Source organism: Ammodytes marinus (genome assembly GCF_949987685.1).
Source record: "Ammodytes marinus genome assembly, chromosome: 18".
Classification (NCBI taxonomy): domain Eukaryota; kingdom Metazoa; phylum Chordata; class Actinopteri; order Uranoscopiformes; family Ammodytidae; genus Ammodytes; species Ammodytes marinus.
In genome coordinates this window covers 26777820-26790245 of record NC_137222.1, presented here as the reverse complement: position 1 = coordinate 26790245, position 12426 = coordinate 26777820, and the positions used below count along the sequence as shown (strand labels likewise).

General features: G+C 38.0%; 1 protein-coding gene across 2 annotated transcripts in view; it reads left to right on the top strand.

Moving 5' to 3' along the window:
- Positions 1-7562: 7562 nt before the first annotated feature.
- Positions 7563-12426, top strand: part of slc38a9 (solute carrier family 38 member 9) — a 78413-nt gene continuing 73549 nt past the window's right edge. The window contains exon 1 of one of the 2 annotated variants that reach the window (XM_080046839.1): positions 7563-7829. The gene's annotated coding sequence lies outside the window, so the exon portion shown is untranslated. Of the gene's footprint in view, positions 7830-7898; positions 7992-12426 lie in introns of those variants that run through there. The other variant, XM_080046840.1, reaches the window with a different exon arrangement.

Genomic DNA, 12426 nt, shown 5'->3' with positions numbered 1-12426 from the left:
GCAGTATAGCGACTGCCATAGTGCCACGGCTACTCCGATTCTCCAGGCAGTCTCATGTTCCATTGCCCGCTCACTTGCAAACAAGGCCCAGAGGTTCTTGAATCAGGCAGGACCAAGACCCAGGACTAGATTGCGAGATTACATCTCTAAGCTTGCCTCTGAACACCTCAGGATCCCCCAGTTAGAACTGGTTAATGTGGCTAAGGAAAGGGAAATTTGAGGTCCGATGGAGCCGTTGGCCCAACGACCCAACCCTGGATAAGTGGATGGGCAACGTATAAATGGCTGAATTTTTAAAAAATCTCAGAAAGTGACAAAAACGACGTAAATAAGAAATTATTTTAGCATATTTATGATGAAATAGCATTACATGTTTCATATTTACAGCAATGAATGATCAGAAGTATTTATTTGTATTGCACATATTAAATTATAATGGCATTAGATGCACTTTGCTACATTAACCATAAAGTGCTAAATCAACCGTTTGGTTGAGGTAGTTTAAAAAAAATTATTACACGTTTATTTAAGTCTTTTTTGTGGTATCAATTTACATAATTCTGTTCATTAGGGCGTTGGACAATATGACTTGTTGAAAAAATATACTTACCTTTAAAAATTTCACCCAAAAACTGTCAACATGTTTGGAGTGATTTTCCTGTTTACGATTTTCAGGTTTTAGGGGACCTAAGAGGCATACCATTTAAAGACACAGTGACACTAGTGTTTTTTTTAGGATAAAAAACATACGTTAGCCGAATGGTAGAGATGGCCCAATCAGGTTTAGTTAAATTGAGCACCCCCCTCAATAAAATATAGTGACTCAAAATGTGCTCTACCAAACGGTTGAGCAGGCAGTTAAAGGGTTAAGACGTCAAATCTTCAGTAAAAAGCAAGAAGAGGTTTTGCACAGGTATTAATTCTGCTTTTTTAGCCTGTTAACCCCTGACACCCCTCGTGAACCACTTGTTTAGACAGTCCTAGTGCCAATTTTATTGAGATGCCTTTAAAAACTATTGTGGATACTTGAAACATTGAGAATGATATGTTATGTTATTTACTACATGCCCCTTATAGTTTTACTCATGGATAATAGCTGATATTAGACATCAAAATGAGCTCTTTCCTTATGTCTTAAATTTAGACAGATATGGATTTATGGATATCATCACCACGTTTAGTATAGCCTACAGACTGACATTCAGTTATAAAAAACTGAGCAAGATCTGTCAAGAAACACGGCCTTTCATTGAGGTAAACATCTTCTCAAGGGTGGGGCTCCTCATTTTTGCTATTAATCTTTGACCAACAAAACTTGGTACTTATCTTGAGAAAAAATGTTTGGCAATCATTTTGCTTAAGCATTTTCAACCTGGCCAATACCTGGAAGTTCATCGTAGCTACTTAAAATGCCAGCTTGTTTTCATGGAATTCAACTAATGTCCCTGCGTTCGACTTGGGGTGTGTTTGCTCTTCATATACACACAGATTTCACACGCATAGCCTACTTATGTTTGAAAACACACAAACACTACACTAAGCCATCCCTAAGAACAGAGAACATTTAAGTTGAAATCATGTATCCAAGTTACCTGCAGTAGCACAAGTGGCAACATTTAAAACTTTTTTAAACGTATAGAATGTTTCTATTCTATAACTGCATTTATAGATAAATTGCTTACAACCAACTGGAAAATGTAATATAAAAAATGTATTTAAAAAAGAAAGAAAGAGAGAAAGAAATATAGCTCCTTTGGCTTCCCTCAGAGGACCTACCCGGCGACGTCCCTCTATTCTGAACACACAGATACGAACACAAACACAATTGTTATTGTTTTTTAGTTTTTTTTGTCTTAATGTACTTTATTTTGCATGATTATAAAGTACTTCTACAAAACACTCTCTGTAAGAAGCATATAAAACCTGTGCCTGGCTAGCCTCTGCCTCAGTGTACCCAGCTGTGTCACTGTGCTCTGCAACACAGGCATGTATCTGAAATGTTCTAGTTCCATAATACTGAGCTGCAGCACTGAAGTTCCAGTTGGGACTTTATTTACTTGTTCATTTATGAAAAAGATCATTATAGCAACTATGATCTGCAGTGGCAGTGTAAAAAACTGAAAACTGAATACACAGCATCATAATCTTTACTCCACACATTGACCAACCCGTCTGAACAAAAAGAACACAAACGCGCATATTTCAAACAGCCCACAAGCCTCTGAAATGTCTGAGTCTGGCCCTTTGCCTCTATGTATCTCCTCAGAGGCACTGCCTGTTGTCAAGTCTACATTTAATGAATATGAGATGTGATGATTTTCTGGTCTTGGTGTTGGAAGAAAAATAGCAAAAAGTGCTATCAGTGTTAAAGTAGCCAATTGTTGTGATGCTTTCAGGTGCAGGAAGAGCATAGGATAGTTGGGTTTGCTGTGTTTGTTGACTAGTGTAGGGCATGCATTTCAATTATTTTATTTGCATATAAATAGCTGTAACGTCACACAGTTTCTACATGCATTTTAGTGTGTATAATTCAAAGCACAATTTATTTTTTAAATAATGTAAAATTAGAAAACATGCTCAATTCCTTACATTGACTCAACCCTCTCCCTCACCCTTGACGGCCAGGGAATTTTGCTCCAGAGGCAAATTTCTCAATGATTAAATCTTGCTTGGGCCAAGATATTTAGTTAGAGACTTGGTATTTATTCTCTTTAAAGTTTAATGGAAATTACTTAAAAGATACAATGTCATCTGTCTTTTTAGAATTCCAAATATAACTCCAAAAAGCACTTTAAATAAAAGCTGCACTTTTGTTCTGATACTTTGTAATCAGTTGATGATTTGGGAGTAATATTATCCATAGCTTTGGTATTAAGTGACAATCATGGATCCCTGTTCATACAATCTGGTGATCTGCAGTTTCCATCAGGATCTCTCTTTGTTTTTGACACTTCTCATTGAGATGACAAATAGAACATCTTGTTTTACACCACATTACATCATCATTGTCAGATGGACTGATCCACTCAGAGAATTGTATCTAATGAGCACAACATTTGAAATGCAGATTTCATCTTTGAACAATGTAAAGCTTACTCTTGGCTAACTGTGGTCAAAGCATATTTTGACCACAAACCTTCTGTGATATAATGTGAGGACTCTTTTTGAATGACCATGGATGGCCATGTAGCTGAGCAGACCAACATTAGAAAAATTGACAATATTATTCACATCAATTTGAATGAACTCTGGGTTTTGATCAGTTTTAACTTTTTCTTTTATTTATTTATTTAAGTTTTTATTGACCACGTGATCACAATCAGAACATCCCAACATTTTGCATGATACACTATCTAAGTATCTTAATCTGGCTGAATGCTATGCTCTTCTGTCAAACATTTGGTTTCCCCTTTGGAACTACTTTGTGTTGCTGAAGCATAGGCTTTCATGTCATTGTTTTTTGCTAGTTTCACAGCATTTCATGAGAACAACATTTTCGCTCTACAGCTCTTCTCTCACTTTTCCTGATTTGGTTGCTGGAGTGAATGTAAATGGTGTAAACGTCATTAGAAGTCTTGTTATAGTTGGAAAATAATGTTATACTGCAGTGCTCAAAGATTCTAAAGAAAGATCATTTAATATTAGTTACTGTGATTTAAAAAACAAAACAAATCAAAAATCTCAAATCTTCAAATATAAACAAATTAAGAAATAAATTATTGTACAAAAGCTTTGTATTTATAACAATGTTAGTCTCTTATTTGCCTAATAAAAAGTGGATGTTTAATGTATTTCTATTTCTTATGCTTTTTGTTCCCCGTAAAGAGGTACAACGGTGCTAATTTCCAACAATCACCTTCATAGTATTGCTGGCCTGTTTCTAAAGCATTCCAACCCATTGCAGATTGATTTCCAAGTCTGCTGTTAAGACAGCGTACATAGAGCTATATATTTAACCCTAAATCAGAATCATGAACAGTAAACTGAAAGGCTTTAATGGCAAAGGATCAAATGAGTAACATCAGCTGACACAACACATGTCACAGCAACAGCTGACGCTTCTGAAGAAGACCGCAGGAAGTAGTCCAAACATGTCAAGGTACAAACAAATGAATACTAGTCAGTTTAAATGAACATACAAGTTCATTTATCAAGTTAGACTAAATGAACCTTTTTGAGTTATGAGTTTGACTTGCATTAAAAAGCTTATGTTCCTCCAAAGTCAGCTGAGCGCTCCAGGATGTTGGACATTAATGAATAACCTGATGAAAGGACATCTGGACTGTTAACAAAGATCCTATGTTTCCAACCCTGACGCCTTAAAGCAACTTGTATCACTATATCTTTGCTTTATAAAAAAGAAATGTATTCATGTGCTTTGTTTCAGCAAACAGAAATGATGACAACATTTCTCATAGGATTGTTGCCATGACTGGGATTCAAAGTTAAGAGAAGGGACAGACCTTGACACATTGTATGTGTACATCTGTGGTTGTGCAGAGGCATTTGAATGTATTCCTACTGATGAAGACGTTCTGCTTTGCTTTCTGGTTTTTGTAACCTTCTGTTCACCATCAATGTTTTGGAGTGGGAAATGTAGTGATGTGGATATTTAGCTACCATTTAAAAATGAACTGAAGTGAATTATGAAAATGTGAAAAGGTGTTTATTTAGATAAATGTAATGTATGACCTTGATGTGTCCGATAGTCTTGTCACGTAAGACCTAAAAAACAAAGGATGTTTTGTAGCACTTTCCCTATGTGTACTGTATAAGTTCATCTTTTACATGTAAAGTACTGTATGAATACTCAATACTTGCCTTCAACACTACGTTTAAAAGTGGTAACAAAGAAAATAAAGTGAGTGTATGCATGCCAATGGTTGGGTCCCAGTATAATAAGAATATATGAAAAAATGGTGCTATGTAACATTATCTAAAGGTGCTTCTATGGACCCCAGCTGAATGCATGCAAAGAGGAATGATCAAAAGAAAAAACAAGGGAAAATTGATTTCCTACAGCTGTTCTCAATAGTTCTGCATCCCAAAGATGTCAGACATTTAGAAATGCCAACTCTCTTTTGTTGAAATGCAACAGTCCATCAAGTTAGTATTCCAAATGCGCTGCACAATATGGAGATCTGACCAAATGCCCTCAATCTCTGCAAAATTCTGCACACATTGTTACTGTCACCCTGTTGATTTATATTTAGTGTACAGTTTGTGAGGGAGGAGACGCTGGACAATGAAAGCTTAAGCATGGTTCATCTTCTTCCCTGCTTTTCTGAGCTACACTACTGGAACACATGGAGATTGTTATTATGATGTGAATTTCCAATTGAAGACTAGTAATATGATGAATAGAAGGTGTCATATATCCTACCTAAACACACACAGTGTCCAACTGTGACTATCATCATTAGCAGCCTCCACAGCTGTCAGACACACTAGAAGCAGGACCTGGCTGAGGCCCTGAATGATTAAGTATGAACATTGGCATTATAATGAAGATAACATTAACTGAGAGTATTCTGCACTTTGAGAGCAGTCAGCTGTGAGGTGGTTTCTACTTTAGAGGAAATAAAGTTATCATTGTCTATCTACAGTTACACTGCCTTTGTGACAAAGGTCTTAACGATCTATAGACAATCTAATGAAATCATTGTGTTATCTTAATTCTTCAGGTGTTTATGGTTAAAATCATGTTTCATGTAGCAGAGTTATAGGACAGAAAACATAAATATAGCCTTGAAAGGTCAAAGATTTTTGAGTTTGGATATGTTTTGCTGATTGTTGGTGGAAAATAATTGTACATGTTATTGGTTGTGTTGATTGCCTTCTTTTTATGTTGTTCATTAAATGGTTTACAGATTGATCAGTGCTTTCATTTGTTTTCCATTTGAAGGAATGAATTAATGAAATCTTTATTTCGAACGATGAAAAAAAGACGATTGAAATAAAATAAAAAGCATAAAAATCTAAATCAAAGCTATTTTCAACATAAAAAATGGATATGTAGAAGACTGGGCTTTTCAAGTCCTACCCCCATTCTTCACTAGCCTGGTTCTACCAGACCATCGTACTTCATTTCATTTGTACAGAAGGTCTGGAATCGCTCAATTGACAAACGTTAACTCACTTGAAGGCGGGTGTCTGTTGAAGTTTAAAACTATTGGATCTGCCCATTGCCACTCTGGATCTGCCAACCAACCATGTCATGCGCCGGCTTCTGAGCCACTCCTTCTGTTCGCTGATTGGACCGGCAGAAATCTGTCCAGAGAAAACCTAAGAATATACCGCACACCCAGACTGACTACTGAAGGGAAATGAAAATTGAGCGGAAGTAGTAGGCGGGCGGTGCCAGGCTAATTCTTCACCATAAATAAGTGCAAACTCCACAAGCTAAACAGACAATTTTAACTAATACAAAAATATTCTAGACAGTGACTAAACTTGCATCAGTGGGATGTTTGCTGAGGTGTGCAGTGTGCAGTAGTTGTAAAAAATGACTTTGGATGGAATAAGGTAGCCTGGTCCTACCAGATCATCTTACTTCATTTCATTAGAAGGTCTGGAATCGCTCAATTGACAAACATTAGCCTCGTTTGAGTAGGAGCCGTCTGGCTCAGACCTGCGCAATTATGACGCGCGTATGAGCCAGACGGCTCCTACTCAAATGAGGCTATTGACCTTAGCAACCTTAGACATTGAAGATAATCTCCCTGATAGGAAACATCTTCTGGGACCTTTAAGGATATATCTGGTCTGGTGCTATTTTATTCATGTCCGTCTTCTTGTCAACAAATCCCATTTGCGGTTCAATACCTAATGTACAGTATTCTACTAAAAATTATCGTGTGTGTATCACTAGATCTTCTTCCTCTGAGCCATAGAGCTACATAACATGTTGCTTCAACACCATCAACCCACATTGTAGTTTCATTTGATTAAATCCCTGTCTCCTGCATTCCCAAATACTCATTGAAGCGCTGTACTGCCATCAGTCGCCAGTGAAAAATTGTTCTAGACAAATGACAAAATAAAACTATACATTTTTGTGCAGTGATTTGAAGGATTTGTGTCTTATAGGAAACATTGTACTCAGAGCAGACACTGAAGGAAGTCATTTACATCAAATCCATGAGGAAGTTGGAGAGGAAAGTTTAGCGTGGCACAAGAGGAGATAACAGGGCCTACTTAGTAGAAGAAGACTGGGACATCATAAGTTAAACTCACCTCTACCTTTAGCCTCCCAGACCTAATCACAAAACATCTAGGCCTAACTGGAACATGTGAGGCCAGCAATCAAATGGAGACAGTGGATCATAAGCCTAATCTTTTCAACCTTAAATGTGCAATTTAAAGGCTGTTAGTAACAGCCTGTTACTAAGGAATGGGCTGAAACGTTAAGTAATTAACACATGGACATTAAAACAATTTGGGAAAATGACTCTGGAGAGACGGTGTTAAAAGACGTCTTCACAGTAGGTGGCGATACTGCTCCATTTGGATGCAAGTCGACATTAAAAAGGAGACGACGAAGAAGACCATTGCCAATAACAACAAAACCAGCACAGCTTGTGGGTCTAATCAGGGGGGAAATTCTCATTTTCTAACATTTCTTGCTCAACATTCGTTCTGCTGTCAGCAACAGTTGCATAGATTGCGTCTTCTCTAGGCTATTATCATTTTTGAAAAATTGTTTTACTATCTCTCGCTGTGTTGACGTCATTTTGTCACGTTACTCCGGCTTGTTGGTTGTAACATACGCTGACACAGCAATCCTGAGATGAGCTGATGCAGGAAGCAGCCCTTCACTGCAGACTGAGGTAGGCTACGGATTTCAACTTGTGCTATTTAATGTTATATCCTTAGCTTTGCTAAAATAACGGCAGGGGCCGCATTATTTAATGCCAAGGCATGTCATTTAACGCCATAGTCTGTGTGTGGGTTTGTGACTTGACGTTAAATCGTTCGGAAACCTAGTTCAGGTAAGACTGTTAAAGAAAGGAAACAGAAATTCTTTACTCTGTAAGAATACAATTGCTTAAGCATAGCCTACTACATAGAGTGCAGACACAACACATTATTCCACATAAATTCCGCTTCACTTTAAAGCTGTTATGTCTTTAAAATGTTGGGTATGTTATCACAACGGTAGGACGCATCCATAAATGTGTTTTCATAAATGATAATAAGATTGAAGTCATTAGGCCTACGTCAAAACGGTCTTAATTGTAACATGCTTAATGTGGTATTTCTTCCAGGGTTTACTACATTCTATGAGTAGGCTATTTAATTATGTTGTCACATGACACCGGGTTAGACGTCTGTGTGAACGAGGTTATCTAACGTCACTAGGAGAGCTGCAGCTATGTAGGCTACTGTCTGCTTGATGTGATGGAAGATGACAAACGTTAATCAAAAGCTAAATGCAACAATATCTCTACTTGTTCTTCTCTCACTCATTACACTTACCAAATGGTGTTGATTGACACATTGTGAAGTGAGCAGGTGTATTATAGACATAGAACTGTAGGAAATATTGAGAATTCTTATTCTAACCTTTACTTAGTTTCTGGGTCTGTCACTATACTGCTTTTCCTAAGCGTCACTGCAGAGGTAGCCTACTCTGCAAACTCCAACCACAACTTCTTGTTTAATAATCCCTATTGCTTTGTCATCAGAAGCTGAGGTCTAAACTTCCTCCTTGGTTTAAATAGTATTCTGCCCTGTAGACATCAATGCGCCACTAGATGTCATTGAATCTGGCTTTTATTGTAAACCTAAAAAAGTCATGATTTGTAGAAAAGTCTGAATCACTATGAGTTATGTCAGAATATGGTTTTACAGTAGCAGCAACAGTGTTTATCATACGAGAAGATACATCTAAAATGTTTAGAAGTCCTCAATGTGTGCTGCTCATTGTAGGTGAGGGAGCTATATGCTAGCCTGGTCCAACCAGACCATCGTCCTTCATTTCATTTGTACAGAAGGTCTGGAAGTGCTGTAATTGGCAAACATTCACTCACTTGGAGGCGGGTGTCTGTTGAAGTTTAAAACTATTGTATCTGCCCAGTGCCACTCTGGATTAGCCAACCAATCGCATAACGTTTGGTCGTCACGTGTGTCATGAGCCGGCTTCTGACGGTGCATTCCAGTTGTACAGGGAAACTCGGAAATTTCCGACTTCACTACATATTGTGGTCTATGGATCTACCGGTACCTGGCAACGGTAACTTGCTAGAGCCTAACGTTTAGTTATTTGGACGAGAAAGGTTGTCGGCGTCCATACTTTTGCGAGCAGATGCACTGGAACACAGACAGGTCGGAACTCGGAACTACCAAGTCGGAAATCTCCAAGTTCCGAGTATGAAGGAACGCAGCATTCAACTGAAACTGGAGCGCCACTTCGACGTCATCGTTCTCAGCCACTCGCTCTGTTCGCTGATTGGACGTCTGTAGATTTTCCTGAGAAAACTGAGAAATTCACCGCACTCCCAGACTGACTACCAAGGCTTTCCATAAAATGCAATATTGTGGATGTGCAGGACAAGAGACGGAGAGGTGAACTCCCTTGAGTTTATTTATTCCCTTCAAAACAGCAGCGTCCAGCCACAGTTTCAGAAAGTTTAAACTAAAAACCACTGGAAAAATCTTTAGCGTTAACAAACTGTTGCAGGTAAAAGAGTGACTTAGGTCCTGTTTACATTGGAAACGGTAATGGCACAAATGCAACGAAAATTTTAGGGTTGAGGCCATGATAACAAATGCAGTCTTGAAAACGTAAACCTTTGAAACTAGGTTACAGAGTGGAATCTTTTGAAAACACAACTCCAGCGTCACCATGTGAATATCAATGCTGTTCCCTGTGATAACGATGACATCACAGCTCCACTCTGCACATGCGTAGGTCTGTTACATTTTCTCTCAAAATAGTCATACGTGAGTTAGAAGACAACATGCACAGTGCCTCCTCGGCACCATCACTGTGATCAACAGAGAGTCTTGGGCAGGGCTTGAATATAACACTCGCCAAATGCGGGTACATTTAATCTAAGCGAGTAGTTAGACACATCTTTCACCAGTCTTTGACTGGTGAAAGATGTGTGCTCTGCCGGCTTTTCCAGCGACTTAATACATTTGCTTCACCACCGGACAGGTAATGCCAGGGACACAGCTTTCTACATTAAAACAGACTGTCTATAGATCAGCGCTCAGCAGTTAAGTTACTAACAAACAGAGCTTTAAGGCTGCGGCCTCACATTAAAAGCATTTCACTGGCTTCACATTATTAGCATTTCACTGGACAAATGTGAGTTGACTTTTATTTTGAAGTAACAGGAACATAACAGCTGACACAGCCCAGAAGTGCTCCAGTCACTAGCAGCATGTCTACACAGTGGAATAAGAGGACAGAAAGCTTGTCATTTGCAATACTTGTAACCCTAAGCTTTCACCAAAAGCTTAATGAACATTAGTGGCATTCATTTTCGGTTACAGTAAATGGATTGTTTAATCTTTACATGCACAAAATTGCACCGGAAGAGCTATCTATAGGCTACAAGTGTCACTGCCATCTATTGGCATGCGTAGTTTTCGTCCCGTTTTCCGAAACCATGTGCATGAAGTTTTTCCAAACTTTTGAGAACGTAAAGGGAAAACCTTTCTGTTTTCAGTGAGACTTACCGTGTAAACATGGCCTGAGTGAAGAATGAAAAAAGCAGAGGATTGTCATAGTAAAACACATCAGAAGGCAAATCGTTTAAATAACTGTTTTATTTTTCAGTGCCGAAACAATGTTTTTCGATACAATTATATCAATGACAATGTTTTGATTTTCAGTTCAGGTTTTGTTTTTGAATGCATCATTTATTTCTCCATGCTAAAGTTTACTTTTGGGGATATGGCTACGTTTAAGCCTAAATTATAAAATGACTCAACCTGGAACTTTTACCAGTATTGAATGACTAACTGGGGGTATTCATAACCAAACCATGACGGTCCTTTTTAAATGCAACTTGAAAGGTAAATACTACAAGCTCAAATGATGCTAGGCCCCTCCCTCCAAGCATATTTGATAAATGCAACAGAGGAGTGAGAGAGGAATGTCTGCAGGAGGAACTAAGCAGCCAGGAGAAGCTCGTATTAGATTCTGTGTCTCTGCTTGAGCGTTTACTATCCCTGGAAGATAGGCCTTTAAGACTCACAGTGTGGGTTTGAGATTATTATAATGATATTTTTACATTGATATTTTGTAAATATCGCAAGAATCTATGTTGAATTAGATATGTTTCCAGAATTATGTTTGCAAGCAGGGTTTTTTTATTTCCCTCATGGCAATATTAAAACTGACTGTTACACGAAACAAACATATAACTTGATATACAGTACAGTCCCCTCCAAAAGTATTGGGACAGTGAGGCCAATTCCTTTTATTTTTGCTGTATACTGGAAACATTTGTTTTTTTGGGGCAAAAGTCTGGTGATGTCAATGGGTCACAGGCTTGATGCAGTTATTGCAAGCGAAGGATTTGTAACAAAATATTAAGTCTTATTCACTTCCATTTATTTTAAGTCCATCTGTTCATCTGCTCACCTAAAAATGTGGTGTTCCTTTACAAATAATAATAATGATATTTTTTATTTATATAGCGCTTTTCTCACACTCAAAGCGCTTTACATAGGAGCACAACAGTAAACAAACAAAAGGAAAATGTAAAGTTGATGGGGCTTGGGTTGGTGGGTGATCTAGGGGTAGGCAGAGGAGAAGAGATGGGTCTTGAGGAGGGATTGGAAGATAGTGAGGGACTCAGAGTCACGGATATGTTGGGGGAGGTTGTTCCAGAGCCTGGGATAACAGTAAATAATGCTTTCTTCTCAGTTGTGTATCAGATCCAGATGTAAATACCTGGAAATGAAAGCTGAAATGTTGATCTATTGTCTCATATTCATCTTTTGGTGTCAAACCCAAATGTTTCCAGTCTACAGCAAAAATAAAGGAATTGGCCTCACTGTTCCAATACTTTTGGAGGGGACTGTATATTAATTGCCACTGAAAGATTTAGTCTGCTACTGAAACAGACACTGCACTGAGAGGGATAATAGGCTCATCTTCAGAAATGCCAAAAGTTCTTTTTTTACCATGATGGATGAAAGATAGATGTTTAGGCGCGGAAACTTTCTACTTTCTCCTACATATTGCATTTAGCATGTGTTGCATTTACTGTAGTGAAGTGTTAACTTCAATGCCAATTTCAATGCTAAAGGATAAGGTCATTGATACTGTATTGGTTTTTATTTATTTACATTTAATATCACACTAGACAGTTATGTATGAATTACTACTCAAAAACTAGCGTAGTGTTTTAAGATGTTCTGATCTATTTTTTCTCTTCAGCGGTTCCCCCAGAAAATCTTTTAGGT